A 17,579-nucleotide genomic window follows, 5' to 3' on the forward strand; every position below is an offset into this window, starting at 1 on the left:
GATAAAGCACTGGCCCTGGATTCAGGAGAACCTGAGTTCAAATATATATAGGGGCAGCTAAGTGGCACAGTGGATAAAGCACCAGCCTTGGATTCAAGAGGACCTGAGTTCAAATATATATAAATAGTTTTAAGAGAAGCAGCAGTTGAATATGCAACAATCAGATTGAGAGTTGGGCTCTGTGTTGGAATGATATGAGTTCAACACAATATAGACTGTATGAACTTGAGCAACTCATTTATATTGAAAACTTTACTAAATTAATTATTGGTCCTAGGTCCTCATTTTTTTCATCTGTTAAATATGAAATATTCTATCTGTTAAATATTCCTGGGGCAGCTAGGTGGTGCAGTAGATGAAGCACCGGCCCTGGATTCAGGAGGACCTGGGTTCAAATCCGACCTCAGACACTTGACACTTACAAGTGTGACCCTGGGCAATGTGGAAATTTATTTTGATTTGGGGACCCTACCTTTAGGCTGAGATTAGAAAGCCTTAGGCCCTCAGGGTCTCATCTGTGTGGGAGGAGCTGGTGCCCTCTGCTTCAGCTGAGCCAAAAAGCCCATGGGCTGTACAAGACACCAGGTCAGACAGTTGGGGGGAGGGAGCCTCAGCTCCCTCCACCCTGAGTGGAGCTATCCCAGAGATCCCAGGCTCATCCAGGCCAGGGTTCTAGCATAGCCTATGCTGAGGCATGGGATGCTCGAGCATCCTCCAGCCACAGCCCTGACTGGCAGATTAGCTTGGTGTGTGGGTGCAAAAGCCCTAAGATTTGAGTGGAGAAAAGAAAGATATATATATAGACCTGGGGGTTAGACTCAGGAGGGGCTGAGAAGAGGACTGGAGGCTGGCTGACAAGATTAGAGGGGCAGCAAAGGTTGGAGAAGACAGACAGGGGGCTACAAGGACGCAGGAGAAGGCTAAAGGACTAGGACCAACAAGAGGAGGAGGCCAGCAGACAAGACTCAGAGAGGGGAAGGACAAGATAGAGAGACTGGGTGGACAAGATTAGAAGTTCTAGGTGCAGTAGGTGGGAAAGAGATGCAGTGGAAAGAGACACACCACAATGCAGTCAGGTTGTACATTTTATTTCCCTGTATTCTTAATTTTAAATAGTATCTCATAAATAAATTCTGCTTTGATTATTTCATTAAGAGGCTTCTTAATATTTTTCTTATCAATTTGGGAATGGAGCAGTGTGGTGGAACTTTATAAATGGCCCATGCTAAGTTGATAGATAGTCAGATAGCCAAATAGTTTTCTTTAGCTGTCCCCCATGCCTGGAAAACTCTCCCTTTTCCACTCTGACTATTGACTTCTCTGGCTTCCTTTAAGAAGCTTTTATCAATCCCTCTTAATTCTCTTCCTTCTATTAATTATTTACTGTTTATCCTAAACATCGCTTGCTTTACATATCTTTATTTTCTTGTTGTCTTTCCCATTAGATTGTATGCTTCTTGAGGGCACAGACTGCCTTTTGCCTTTTTTTGTACCCATAGTTCTTAGCACAATGTCTGCTGCACAGTAGAATTTTAATAAAATGTCGATTGGTGAACAGTCACATCCACCAGTCTTCTGTCTGATAAACATCTTATTTTTTTTAAGTGATCTGAAGAGCTTCAAGTTGCTTCATGATAAAGTTTTAAGAGAAGCAGCAGTTGAATATGCAACAATCAGATTGAGAGTTGGGCTCTGTGTTGGAATGATATGAGTTTAAAACAATATAGACTGTGCGAACTTGAGCAACTCATTTAATTTCTCAGGATGGGCAATTCGGAGACCATACATTCCATTAGTAAACAATCGTCACTGCTAAAGGTAATTTCCTCATCTAGTACCTCTCTACACTGATAAGGTAATTTTTTTAATTTTAAAATTGTTTTAAATCTTTCATTTTAAAATGTTTTATTGCTTCATTTTGCTATTTCTATCACCATATTTCTTCCCAGTATCACTTCCATTCCCCCTCCCAGAGAGCTATCCCACCTAACAAATAATATTATTAAGACAATAAAAAAGAAGAGGAAAAGTTAATATGTGCACCCCTTGTGGGTCTCCCACCTCTGGGTATGAGAGTGTCAGATAAAATCATCTTTTAAAATATATATAATTTCTCTGGCATACAGAAATCCTAGTGTGGACAATTCTTCTAACAATGCAATTAGCAGCTACCCTGAAACTTATAGTCTAAGAGTTGTGTAGGATGCTGAAAAGTTAAGGAACAAAGTAACACAACCTGTGTGTGCTTGTGGAGGTAAGGGGCCTTGTACCTAGGTCATCCTAACTGAGGGGCTAACTTTCTATCCACTACACCAATGGTGTCAAACTCAAAATAGAAACAGGGCCCTCTAAAGTGTATATTAGGATCTCTGCTGCCACATAGTAACTTAGAAAACTGCATACTAACTGTTATGGGGTCGGGAATTAGGAACTATTAAAGTTTAAATTTGCCAACTAAATTCAAGGACAAACACACCTCAAGAAGCAAAAGAGATTAATGAATTAGGCATGGCTGCTGCCTGAGTAGTGCCAGGGGAACAGAGATTGGAGCAGTCATCCCTCACCCAACTTCTCCCAGCCCAGCCCCACTAAGGGCTCAGGTGATCACCCCATCCATCTTCTATAAAAGCTATGGCCTTTCTCCTGTTCGAGGAGATAGGTATCTCAGAGAATCATCTCTGTGCCATCTCCCCATGAGAGAAGTCCAAGGACTTCTATTTTGGTCAACTTTCTGTAGCACCTTAATAAAAGATTAATTTATTGTAATTGGATTTGTGGGCAGGAAGGTATACTTTTTTAAAGAGGAATACCTAAGGACCCCAACCAACCCAACGATTTCCCTGTGACACTAACATTATCTGTTTTATTGTATTGTTATTGATTTTGTTAAGTATTTCCTAATTACATTTTACTCTGGTCTGGGCAGCACTCAAGAGTGTTGTGGGCCATGTGTTTGACACCTGGGCACTACACAATGTCACTTCATATTTATATCACTATGAATCATGTATAATCAGAGAGGTTAAACACAAGATTGGAGCCACAACACTTCTGAGTATAAAACATAGATAAAGTAATGTGTAGTTTTCTAAGTCAGAATATTGGCCTCTAATTTCTATATGAGTTTGATACCACTGGTCTACACATAGTCTAATTTACCTCCTTTGGTTCTCACAACAACATGATTTTGAAAACCTTACAAAACTATAAAATTTATAGTAGGGAAGTAAATATCAGTCATTAAATCCCATACCCTCATTTAACATGTGAGGAAACTAAACCCCATGGAAACAGAGTAATTTCCAGAGGAGTCAACATTTCAATCCAACTCCCTTTATACTAAATAGAACATTCTACCCTGTGATGCTACTTCCTCACTTTTTTTCTCTTACCTGGGCACTACTGAAAAGTACAACCAAAAATATTTTTCAAGATGATTTTACTTCAGTACAAATGACTATCTTACCCCATCTTCACTCCTTCCATCTGCTATATTAGAACAGGAAGTACTAAATAAAGGGTTAAAACTGTGTCATGGAGGAATTGAGCTCAAGAGCAGGCATGCTTAGAGGAAAGTACCTATTTAAAATGCATTTTTCACCCCAACCCTGGAAAAACAAAGACATTCCAATACCTTCTTTGTTCCTAATTGCTTGGGAATGCCTGATGAGAGAGATTTCTCTAATACAACAAACTGTCTTGTTCCAATCCTCTGCCCCCAGAGAAAATGAAAAAACATCAGAGATTTGGGTTTCAACATTTCTTAGCAGTCACAACAGTAAGCTGCATTTCAAGAGGCTCTCTCCAGCAAAAATAATGACCTAGTGACTAAATACTTTGATGTGCTGCTGGGGACATATTTCCAAGAGAAAAATCTCCTGACATTTTTTGACTTGCTAGATTATATATTGGCTGCTTGGTTCAGTGGGTCATATTTTAGCAGAGATAGCTGATATATACATACACAGGTACATAAATATATGCATATACATATATACATACATATTTGTGTATTTCTAAAGAGAAAACAAACAAGCAGTTCTGTAAAATATAAAAATCATGTAAAAAATCCCAATTATAAGTTTGTTCTATGCTAATGGAAGTAGTGAGTCAGTCAAATAACCTACCCTACTTAAAAGATGCTCTGCCTAAATACTTTTGTCAGATAAGAACAACCATACAATCAATCAGAGGTATGAACTAGATATGGACAAGGCATGGGTTTAAACTAAGTTTGGTTCTTAATCACATTGTCAGTCCATTATGTGAAAAACATTTTCACTGGATAGGAAGGCTATAGGTGAAGAAACTTGGTCATGCCCTGTGTGTCATCTAAAAATAGGAAGACTTCTAGTTAGACGGATGCTATTGCTTCCTGAGTCACTTCATTCTACTTTTGAATGGTTCTAAATATTAGGAAGTTTTCCTTTATATTAAGCCAAAATCTCCCTCTTTGCAAATATAACCTTTTCATACTAGTTCTGTGACAAGGCAGAACTAAATTCTTTTCACACAGGACTATCTTTCAAAGATTTGAAAGGGCTATCACAGCCTCCCTAAGATTTTTTTCTTCTCTTTTTTAATTGGAGTGGGGAAAGTAAGAGGAGAAAAAAGGATTATTAATGGTGATGCCAAAAAAAGATGGCCATTGAAACATTTTTTTTTAAATATTTGGAAGAAGGGCCAGCCCTGGATTCAGGAGGACCTGAGTTCAGATCTGGCCTCAGACACTTGAAACTTACTGGCTGTGTGACCCTGGGCAAGTCACTTAACCCCAATTGCGCCCCCCCACACACACACACAATATATATGGAAGAAAATAGAAGGAAATTTGAAATGAAACAGACATGCCAGGATGGTTTTGAAAGCAATGTGTAGAATTTATCATATAATTTTTCAAATCAAGTGGTATGAAATGGAGACTCAGGGTTTATATACAATCTTCTTTTTGAATTCTGTTACAGATTTGGAAATGCTTATTATTTTTGTGTTTAAGTTTAAAATAAAAAATAAAATTTAAAATTCATACAACTATGGTGTCTCATAATTACAAAGAAGTAAGCGCCAAATTGAGCCTAGATGTTTTTGGTTTGGGTTTGAGGATACTGTTGTTGTTGTTTTCCTGCTGGGGTCTAAGCATGGTACTCTTTCCTAGTTGGCTCTTTCTTTTTTTTTTCAGTGCCCAGTTCAGGGTTACCCTGAAGCCTTAACACAACTTGGATGATAAAAGTCCTGTAGTTCACTTAATTCCCACATAGCCCATAGAGTAGTAAGGACTGGGACCTTCTCTTTTCCTATTTTGTTATGGGTCAAGTTTTAATCAGGCTAGTCCAGTAGTTCAGGCTTGGAACAGGGATAACTAAGTGGTTTGCTGGCACAAAAATCCTATCAACCCTTTCACAAAATGCTTATTTTGGGAGATTGTCTCTAATTTGGTGATATGGGGAAATAAAGGAAAAAAGATATTAGAGATCTCTCAATCAGAGCTAGTTTAGCTATAATCCTACCTAGAGACAGGGGCATAGAACAGTTGATTTAAAGTCATTCTTTCAACTTCCAGAATCTATGAAGTGTGAAACATTGTATAACTACCTCATATCAAAATAGCAAGTGCACTTACTAATGGTAAATGTTCATGATAAAACTGGACCAAATATCCCAAATCTCTCTCTTGCCAAGGATTATGTTGATTTCTTCTCTTCTACCCAAGATACAAAATCTTTAACATGGACAGTACTTGTAGGTACATAAAGAAGCTAGAAAGCAACTTTCTGATTTGCACATCTAACTACATTAGGCACTCAATCACATCTGACAGAATTTTGTTATTCACAGTTTACTGCTTGAAGGCCATGCTATCAGTGGACATTAATCTTGTCAGTAATTTCCCCTCATAGTATTTAACTATGGTTCTCCATAATCATTTCTGCACTATTCATGGATTGTAGTAAGCCTCAGAATTGCTTTCTCCTGGCTGCTACTTATGCAAGACTGTGCTGAAGAGATTGAGACTGACAACATGAAACCTCAGGGGTTGGGATTTTTTTCCGCTTGAAAATATTGCAATTGCTTATTCTCCTGCAGTGCTTTTGAGCTAGAGAGATTGATGTGCCTAATGGCTGGTATTGGCTGATGAGCTTAAATTGCTTGAAAGGATGACTTTCATCATACTCTTCAATTTAGGGATTTTTTTGGTTTCAAAGGCAAGGTTAATTACCTTTAGAAAATGTTGAGCAATTATCCCCTAATAATAGCAGAGAAGAAGCTCCAGAAGCAGCCACTTCAAGGCAGGGTGGGGGGCATTTAGCCTAGAAGCAAAGCTTCTGAATGAAAACTACTTTAAGCTTTTAAAGGTTTAATGAGGAAGGACAAGGCTATGGCTCAGATCAATGCAAAATTCATATGCCCTCTTCCCCTGCTCAAGCTTATAATTTGGTGTAGAAGCCCAATTTACCTATTCCCTGAAGCCATGATAATTTGAGTATAGATAATATGACTACTTTGTAACATTTATCAATTGGTTTTAAGGATTTTCAAAGATCCTCCAGTTGTTCACCCAACCTATCCAGTCTTCTATTATACTACCCCCTCTGTGTCCTCTATACCCTAATCAAAGTGAACTATTTGACACCATACCTCCTATTGGGTGGATGTCCACTCTCTTGGTTTCAGTAATATCACAGATTTCTGGTTCTCCTCCTCTACTTCAGACACCCCTTTGTCTCTCTCACTACCTCCTTCTTTATCCTATCATGGTGCTTTATTGTGATTATTCCCCAAGGTTATATCCTTAATGCTAAACTTGTTTTTTCCTCTACATCATAACCTTTGGCAATTTCATTCAGTCTCATGATTTCAAACACTACTTCCATTTGGATTACTCCTAAATCTACATCTCCAGCACTGACCATCATCTAAATCCCAGACTTGTGTGGTCAATACCTTATGGGAGCATGGATGTCCCACTGTAACTGCTAACTAGATATGTCTTAAATCATGCTTATTATTATTTTTTCTATTCTTATTTTCAATCTTCCTTCTGGCTACCCTGTTTGGAAATGTAGCAACATCATTCAGCTAATTTCTATATCCAAAACCTTGAAAATATTATTAATTTTTTTCTGTCCCTAAAATTCTATAACGAATCAGTTTTGAAGGCCTGCTTCTTCAATAACTCTTTCATCCATTTCTACTACTTTTTGTAAGGGCTAAAATTCTAGCTATACTGTCTAAAATATCTAATGAGTGGTTGCCAATAAATTATAAGCTTTAGTAAGAGTTAGGCTTTTAAGCATTTATTAAGGAGAATAAGAATTTGGTAAAGAGAGAGAGAGAAAGGCTATTCAGCTATCTATTAAAGGGAGAGAGCATTCCTAGCTCCCTTCTCCACCAGAGTCCTCAGGAAAGAGAGCGGGCCAGTGCCAGCCTCCCCCTTCCTCCTCCCACAAGCCAACATCACTTCCTGACACCAAAGAAAGCCACGTGGTCCTGCCCTCAGAGGCCCTCTCCTCATGTTGGAGCTTTCCTACAGTAAATCTCCAGCAGGTGGCATCATTCCAATCATTACATTTTCCTATTTTGTTCTGGATTAAGTTTGAATCAGGTTAGTCCAGTAATGCAAGCTTGGGACAGGCATAAAACAAGGCAATGACAGACTATATAGCCTTTAATCAAATGGAGTTTACTCAACAGTAGCAGGGAAAGGATATTCAGCAAATATAAAGTATCAATTCATCTGGGCACAGCTTCCTTCAGCTCTGCATTTGCAGTGCACTTCTTGACTCACATGGCAATGGGAAATCTATTGTCTCAGAATTTGTCTACAATGCTACAGTAATCTTGTCACTCTGGACTTCACACTTTGGACTACACCCTGCTATTTCTTCCTATGATTGGCTGGTTCCTCTCAGAATATCCATTTTCAGGTATGCCTCAGCAATCTAGATCTTCATACTCTCCAGAATGTACTCATGACTCTTCCTGGACTTGTTCTGCAAAGCCTCAGAAGTTGACTCCTCCCTCCTCCTCCCCCTTTCAGTTTTTTTTTAATGTATTTTGTCTTCCCACATTGGAATATAGGTTCCTTGAAGACAGGGAATGTGTTTCTGTCTGTTTGTATCTGAATTTCCATTTGAGTTTTCACTGTGCACAGCATGTGCTTAATAAATGCTTATGGACTTGACTTATATTAAAACAAAACAAAACAAAACAAAAAAACACCTTTCTAGGTTTTTATACCTAAGGTGATAGAGCAGCTACATCAAAGCTATTAAGTCCCAAGATAGTTTCACTCTCATCATTTGTGTGTGTTGGGGGGGGGGGGGGCGGGAACTAGCATATGTGATATGGACTTTCCAGTTTCAATAGAAATTGCTCCTATTTGTGTAGATTTTGGAGTACAGTCCTACATTCCCCTCCAAACAACTTTAAAAACACACCTGAAATCAAATCTTAGAGGAACAGCATCAACAAAAGGTCAGAGGAGACATTTTTCTAGCCTAAGATAAGTTAGGAGCCTCAAAAGAGAGGTCCTGGAACACTAGAGTGGACACAGGTTTAGAACAGGGCAGGAATACCAGTTGTGTACCTCGGAGGCAGTCACAGGAACAGCAGCAACAGAAGTAGCTTCAGAAGCTCTTGGACCAGGAAGAGATTACAGGGGACCCTTTGATGGTACTAGGTGCAGCTGGCACTGATTGGAAATTCCATGACTCATAAGCAATTCTGGGTTGCAGTTCCAGGATAGAGAGGAGTGCTTGTGATCAATCACAAGGGAACCCAGGGATCTGTTCATAGTCCCAAGGCCAAGAGGAGCATTACCACTTGTGGTGCCAAGGGAATAGGGTCCATTCATGGGTAAAGACCAGAGTGAAGACCAGGAGAGCATTGACCACATCAGTCCCAGGATAATGCCACCTTGGAAACACCAACAACTTGCATACACACCCCCCAAAACTAGCTCTAAAAAAAGCAGCATGAAAATGCTTGAAGTTTGGGATGTTGCCTCCCCATGCTCAGGGGAACAGAGTCAAACTTTAACAAAAAAGTAACTTGACCAGAAAAAACTTCTATGGTGGCAGGGAAGACCAAGACATAAACTCAAAAGAAGACAACTTTGTGAAAACAGCCACCAAAAAAGCCTCAAAGAAACATACTGGGGGTAGTTAGGTGGTGCAGTGGATAAAGCACTAGCCCTGGATTCAGGAGGACCTGAGTTCAAATTCAGCTTTAGACACTTGACACTTACTAACTGTGTGCCCCTGGGCAAGTCACTTAATCCTCATTGCCCTGCAAAAAAAAAGAAAGAAAGAAAGAAAAAAGAAACATACTAATATCATCCCAACCCAATAAGGATTCCTAGAAAAGGTAAAGAAAGAGATAAATGTGGTAGAGGAAAAAATGGGAAAGAAATTAGCATAATGCAAGAAAATTATGAAAAGAGAATTAATAGCTTCATAAAAGAGGCACAAAAAATACTGAAGAAAATACTTTTAAAAACAGAAATGGCTAAATGGAAAAGGAGGTACAAAAACTCACTGAAGAAAATAATTCCTTAAAAAATAGAATTTGGCAAGTGGAAGCTAATAACTACATGCAACTTCAAGAAAGAATAAAACAAAGTTAAAACAATGAATAAATAAAAGAAAATGTAAAATATTTCTTTGGAAAAACAATGAGCCAGAAAATAGATCTAGGAATTATTGGACTACTTGAAGGCAAAGATTAAGAAAAGAGCCTGTATATAATATTTCAAGAAATTATGAAAGAAAACTGTCCTGATGTTAAATCCAGAGGGTAAAATTCAAATTGAAAGAATCCACCAATCACCTCCTGAAAGGGATCCCAAGATGAAAACTGCCAGGAATATTATACCCAAATTCCAGAGTTCTCATTTCAAGAAGAAAATACTGAAAGCAGCCAGAAAGAAACATTTAAAATATCATGGAGACACAGTCAACATCACACAAGATCTAGAAGCTTCCATGTTAAAGGAGCAGAGGACTTATAACATGATATTCTAGAGGACAAAGGAACAAAGTTTAAAACCTAGAAAAGACAAGAGCTAAGTAGAAAATTTGACATTCAAACAGAAGCCTGAAGAGAAGCAAAAAAAAGGTAAATATGAAAGAAATAATAAGGGATATTATCAGAGATAATCTGTTTATATTCCTATATGGGAAGATGATACATATAACTCCTAAGAATTTTATCATTATTAGAGTAGTAAGAAGGAGTCTGAATAGACAGAGAGCATGGGTGTGAGCTGATTATGTTGGAATGATATCTAAAAAAAAATGGAGGGGTGAGAAAGAGAAATGCACTGGGAGAAGCAAGAAAGGGAGAAGTAGAAAAGGACAAATTTTCTCATATAAAGGACACACGTAAGAAAGAGCTTTTAAGTCATAGAAATGATCAATAGCTTCATCCAAGAGAATGATGATAATGAGAAAAAATATCAAAACCTATGGGATGCAGCCAAAGCAGTGCTTAGGGAAAACTTTATATTTCTAAATGCTTACATGAATAAAAAAGAGAAAGAGAAAATCAATGAATTGGGCATGCAACTAAAAAAGCTAGAAAAAGTACAAATTAAAAATCCCCAATTAAATACTAAATTTGAAATCCTGAAAATCAAAGGATAAATTAATAAAATTAAAAGAATTGTATAGAAAGAGAAATTTCATTTAAAGTAATGGTAGACAATATAAAATACTTGGGAGTCTACTTGCCAAGACAAACTCTATGAACACAATTACAAAATCCTTTTCACACAAATAAAATCAGATCTCAATATTTGGGAAAATATCAATTGCTCATATATAGGTCTAGCTTATATAATAAAAATGACAATTCTACCTAAATTAATTTATTTATTCAGTGCCATTCCAATCAGACTACCTAAAAAGTATTTTAAAGAGCTAGAAAAAATAATAACAAAATTCATCTGGAAGAACAAAAGGTCAAGAATATCAAGGGAACTAATAAAAAAAATGCACAGGAAGGTGGGCTAGCTGTACCAAATCTGAAGCTTTACTATGAAGTGGCAGTCATTAAAACTATCTGGTACTGGCTAAGAAATAGAGTGGAGGATCAATGGAATAGGTCAGGCACAGGAGACACATTAATAAATTACTTTAGTAATATACTGTTTGATAAACCCAAAGACTCCAGCTTCTGGCATAAGAACTCAGTATTTGACAAAAATTGCTGGGAAAACTGGAAGATAAGATGGCAGAAACTAGGCATAGACCAACATCTTACACCTTATACTAAAAATAGTCAAAATGGGTACGTAATTTCAACATAAAAGGTGATACCATAGGTAAATTAGGAGAGGAACAGTTGACCTCTCAGATTTATGACCAAACAAAAGATAGAGAATATTATGAAATGCAAAAAGGATGATTTTGATTACATTAAATTAAAATGGTTTTGTACAAACAAAAGTAATGTATCTAAAATTAGAAGGGAGGCAGAAAACTGGGAAATCATTTTTATAGCCAGTATTTCTGATAAAGGCCTCATTTCTAAAATATATAGGGAACTAAATCAAATTTATAAGATTGCAAGTCATTCCCCAATGGAGAAATGGTCAAAGGATATGAACAGGCAGTTTTCAGATGAAGAAATCAAAGCTGTCTATTGCCATATGAAAAATTGCTCTAAAACACTATTGATTAGAGAAATGCAAATTAAAACAACTCTGAGGTACCACCTGACACCTATCAGATTGGCTAATATGACAAAAAAGGAAAATAATAAATGTTGGAGAAGCCATGAAAAAATTGGAAAACGAATGCATTGTTGGTGGACCTGTGAACTGATCTAACCATTCTGGAGAGCAATTTGAAACTATGCCCAAAAGGCTCCAAAGCTGTGCATACCCTTTGACCCAGCATTACCACCTTTGGCTTTTTTTCCCCAAAGATATTATTAAAAAGGGGAAAGGAACCACATGTACAAAAATATTTATAGCTGCTCTTTTTGGGGTGGCAAGGAATTGGAAATTGAGGGGTTGCCCATCAATTGGGAAATGGCTGAACAAATATATGAATGTAATGGAATTTTATTGTGCTGTAAGAAATGATGAGCAGGCAGATTTCAGAGAAACCTGGAAGGACTTATATGAACTGATGCTGAGTGAGATGTGCAGAACTAGGAGAACCTTGTACACAGTATCAACAACATTGTGTGTTGATCAACTGTGATAGACTTAACTCTTCTCAGCAATACAATGGTCCAAGATAGTTCTGAAGGACTCATGACGGAAAATGCTCTCCAAATCCAGAAAAAGAACTACAGAATCTAGATGCAGATTGAACCATACTATTTCTACTTTTTTTGTTTTTCTTTTTGGAGGTTTTTCCCTTTTGTTCTGATTCTTCTTTCACAGCATGACTAATGCAGAACGTATATCAGATTGCTTGATGTCTTGGGGAGGGGAGGGAGGGAGAAAAATTTGGAACTAGATATCTTATAAAAACAAATGTTGAAAACACTCTCTACATGTAACTAGAAAATAATAAAATACTTTTATGATAAAAAAATTTAAAAGGCTTTTATAGCGAAGAGGGAAATGGTGGGTGAGGGTGGCAGGCAATTTTTGAACCTCACTCTTATTGGAATTGCTTCAGAGGGAAGAATATCTAAATAGTTGGGCATAGAAATCTATCTTACCCAATAGGGAGATAGTAGAGGAAAGAGATGAAATAGTGGAGGACAAAATAAAAAGGAAGGTGAATTGGAGGAGGCAGTGGTTGGAAGAAAGACAGACTGTTGAGGAGAAATAGGATAAAAAGAGAGAAAGAAGGAAAAATAGAGGAAAATAAGATGGAAGGAAATGCACAATTAGTAACCATAACTGTGACTGTGAGTGAGATGAGCTAACCCATAGAATGCAAGCAGATAGCAGAATGAATTGAAAAACAGAATCCGACGATATACTATATATAAAAGTTATACTTGGGACAGAAGGGCACACACAAGATGGAAATAAAGAAAAAAAAGGAAATAAAGGGCTTGAACAGAATCTATTATGCTTCAAATAAAATGAAGAGGTCAGTGGTAGCCATAATGATCATAGGCAAAACAAATGCAAAATTAGACCTAACTGAGAAACTAATTGAAAGTGAAACAATATTTTCCTAAAAGGTACCATGAAGAATAAAATAACATTAAAAAAATTACAACAAATTCTTCTGATAAATTTCTCAAAAATATATACATATGTGTGTATGTATTTATATATACATATATATGTACATCTCTAACTAAGTCAAATTTAGAATAATAAGAGCCTTTCCTCAATTGATAAATGGTCAAAGGACATGAACAGGCAATTTTCAGAAGAAGAAATCAAAGCTACCAATAGTCATATAAAAATGCTCTAAATAAATATTGATTACAGAAAAGCAAAATAAAATAACTCTGAGGTACCATCTCACACCCATCAGAAATGACAAATGCTGGAGGGGATAAGAGAAAATAGGTACATTAATAAACTATTGGTGGAGTAGTGAACTTATTCATCCATTCTGGAGAGCAATTTGGAACCATGCCCAAAGGGCTATAAAACTGTGCATATCCTTTGATCCAGCAATATCACTACTAGATCAGTACCCCAAAGAGATCAAATAAAAAGGAAATGGATCTATACATAAAATATTCATGCAAAAAATATTTATAGCAGCTTTTTGTTTTGGTGGCAAAGAATTGCAAAGATAGGGAATGCTCATCAGTTGAGAAATGGCCCGGACAAGTTGTGGAATAGGGCTGTGATAGAGTATCATTGTGCCATAGGAAATTGTGACAGGGTGGTTTCAGAAAAAAATGGCAAGGCCTATATGAACTGATGCAAAGTGAAGTGAGGAGAGCCAGGAGATCATTATGCACAGTAAAAACAATGTTGTAAAGATGATTAACTGTCAGAGAGTTGGCTACTCTGATTAAAACTGATCTAAGACAATTCCAAAGGTGATGATGAAAAAAATGCTGTCCACATCCAGATAGAGAACTGATGAACTCTGAGTACAAATTTTCTCACTTTCTTTGCTTTTTTTCTTTTCTTTTTTCTTTTTCTTTTTCTTTCCTTCTTTCTTTCTATTTTTTTTTTGTGTGTGATGTCTTATATGGGAACATATTTTGCATGATTTCCCATGTGTAAATGATATTTTTTTGCTTTCTCAGTATTTGGGAGGGTTGAGGAAGAAGGGAAAGAATATGGAACTTAAATTTAAGAAGAAAAAAATATTTAAAATAAATAATACTTTTTTCGATAAAAAGTACATAAATAATGCTTTAAAAAGAAAAGAAAAGGGGCGGCTAGATGGCACAGTGGTTAAAGCAGAGGCCCTGGATTCAGGAGTACCTGAGTTCAAATCCTCAGACACTTGACACTTACTAGCTGTGTGACCCTGGGCAAGTCACTTAACCCCCATTGCCTGCAAAAAAAAAAAAAAAACCCAAAGCAAAAAGAAAAGAAAAGGAAAGAAAAGAAAAACGCAGAGCTCTTGCCTCAGCAGTGGCCGCCGCGACCACGCCGGCTGAGGAGGCGCGATGGCCCGGGCTGCGAACTAGGAGGCGCTGCTACCACGCCCATCGCCGGCCTGCGGTCGCCTGGCTCCAGCGGACACGTTAGGGCCGCCTGCAGGTTGTGGGTGCTGCATATGTGCTTTCAGAGCTACAGTGTGAGGAAGTTTGAAGTGGGATGGCAGGATGCCTTCATCCTTATGACAGTAACTCCAGTGATCCAGAGAATTGGGATTGGAAATCGCATAATAGACGTCGTAAACTTTATAAACACTCAATTACCCCATCTCGTGTTGCTAAAGGAGGAGCAGACCACACCAAAATGAGCTTACATGGTGCTAGTGGTGGACATGAGAGATCCAGAGATAGACGAAGGTCAAGCGACCGATCTCGTGACTCGTCCCATGAAAGAGCAGAGTCACAACTCACTCCCTGTATTAGAAATGTGACTTCTCCCACTCGACAGCATCACATTGAATGAGAAAAAGATCATAGTTCTTCCAACTCAAGCAGTCCTCGTCCTAAAAAACCATCCCCCAATGATTCCAGTAGCAGGGTCGGGAACAACAGCAGAAACAGTAGTTAGTCAAGTTCAGATGGTGGTTGTAAGACTTCTGGGGTAATATTTGCGTATGAGAATGCAAAGGAGGGAGCTCGGAGTATAAGAACATCAGAACTAGTAACACTGTGGATAATACTAGATTTGTTATAGATCCATCTATTTTTACTGCACTGTCAAATATAATGTTGGGCAGGATGTTTGGATCTGGAAAAGAACACAACTTCACACATCCTAATGAGAAAAGAGAGTATGAAGTAGCAGAGTGAATTGGTTCTACTGTATTTTGAGCTATTTTGGATTACTACAAGACTGAAATAATCCGTTGTCCTGATGGCATATCTATTCCTGAGTTAAGAAAAGCATGTGACTATCTTTGTATCTCTTCTGAATATAGTACTATAAAATGTAGAGATCTCAGTGCCCTCATGCGATTTATCAAATGATGGTGCTCGTAGACAATTTGAGTGTTATTTAGAGGAAATGATCCTCCCTCTGATGGTGGCCAGTGCCCAACGTGGTGAAAGAGAATGACATATAGTGGTACTCACAGATGATGATGTGGTTGATTGGGATGAAGAATACCCTCCACAGATGGGAGAAGAATAGTCACAGATTATTTATAGCACAAAGTTGTAAAGATTTTTCAAATACATTGAAAATAGAGATGTGGCCAAATCTGTTTTGAAGGAATGGGGTCTTAAGAAGATTCGATTGGGTATAGAAAGATATCCCACTTACAAAGAAAAAGTCAAGAAAAGTCCTAGTGGGCACTCAGAAGTAATCTATAATTATGTCAAAAGACCATTTATGCATGTCCTGGGAGAAGGAGGAAGGAAAAAGTTGGCATATGGGCTTCCAGTGTGTGAAAAGTAAGTCTATCACAAACCTAGTAGCAGCTGCTGCGGACGTTCCCCAGAACCAGCTTGTGGTCATGCATCCAACACCTCAAGTGGATGAGCTGTATATTCTATCTATTCCTCCTCCTGGCAGCAATGAGATGGATGCCAAGGGACAGAGTCCAATGCTTTGATGGAGGCAGCCCATATAATAAATGCTAGCATGCTCCTCTCACCAGTGATGCTGCCCTCATGCTTTGGCACTGCAATGCCACTGTTATTCATTGTGAAATGTACATACCAGTGTTTAGGAGATTGCAGTGTGGACTTTTTTTTTGACATCCTGAGGTTCTACTTATATAAATGTATTTGTTTACCAGTAGGTTTGTGAAATTTGGTTCTTTGTATCGTAAGGGCCAAATTTAATATGAGAAGAGTTAACTGGGTGGCTCGCCTTAATATTGGGGTAAGAAAAGAAACAGCCTCTTCAAAAACAAAACAGGTTTATTAATGGTAACAAGTTTAAAACACAAATGAGATTAATAGAACTAGAAACAATGTATAAATCTCTGGGGTAAAAAGGCCCCAGGCACCCAAACCTGCCTCCAGCCCAGCTAGCTCCAAAGAGCTAGCTTTGCCTCAAAAACAAAACAAACTCACCAATATCTAAAATCTGTAGCTCTAAGGAGAATTACCTGTGTAGTCTCTTCTGTTTTTGTCCAAAGGTCAAACACCAGTAGCTCCTCTAATTGTCTACCTTCCTTCGTCAGTTCCCTTAGAACCCCTTCTAACTGACTCCTTAATCCAATTGAATCTAACTGACTCCCCCACAGGAAGGGGAGGAGCAGTTCTTAGCCATGCTTAGTCTCCGATTGGCTCAGCACACCCACATGGGCTGTCCCATTATAATCTTGCCAGACCCATGTGGGTGTGGGGAAGCTGTTAGAGGGAAGGCTTAGTTACACCGTTTCAATAAATGTTCCCTGTGGTCAGAATTCCTCTTGTTTGTTCAATTGTCTCCCAAAGTACACACCCATCTTCTCTTAGGCTTTTCAAGCTTACATTTTTTTTTCAGTCTGACCAAAATAAAGCAAAGATAGGGTTATGAAAACCCCAAATCACAATTAATTCCTTACAGTATACTGGGCAGTTCACTCACATTTAGAAATGGTGGGATTGGCAGTAGCAGGGTACTCATGTACCTTTGCCATAGACACTAGCCATAGCCCAGACAAAATGCAGTAATACAACATTGATAGTAACACTTTATAAATGGTGGTTCCATGGAATTCTTAAAGCCATTTTTTATAGTTGTGATGCACAATACAAATTTAAACAAGTGCTTCTATCAAAGTCTCTTCAGCAAAAGGTGGAAATGCAATTGGAATCAATTAGTAGGTTTTGCTGCTCACAGCCAATTGGGTGAGCACAAAGTGGAAGTATTTACTATTGGGCTCATTGAATGATTAGGATGATATTCAGTAGCTGTTTAGTCTATTTTCCAATGCAGTTTTTCACTCATCTTGTGTGAGTCACATTGCAGGAATGTGAATCATCCAGTCTGCCTTACCCTTAATCTGTTCACAGATATTTATTTACTGACAAGGTGTTTTCATAAATGTGATGGGATAGGAATGAAGTGTTCACTTCTC

The 17,579-nt window shown here is 38.0% G+C and overlaps 1 pseudogene; it reads left to right on the plus strand.

Annotated features, from left to right (window-relative positions):
- The first annotated feature begins 14,707 nt into the window (after window positions 1-14,707).
- Window positions 14,708-16,121, plus strand: LOC122729817 (annotated as a pseudogene).
- The last annotated feature ends 1,458 nt before the right edge of the window (window positions 16,122-17,579 follow it).

Source organism: Dromiciops gliroides, chromosome 5 (assembly GCF_019393635.1).
Source record: "Dromiciops gliroides isolate mDroGli1 chromosome 5, mDroGli1.pri, whole genome shotgun sequence".
Classification (NCBI taxonomy): Eukaryota; Metazoa; Chordata; class Mammalia; order Microbiotheria; family Microbiotheriidae; genus Dromiciops; species Dromiciops gliroides.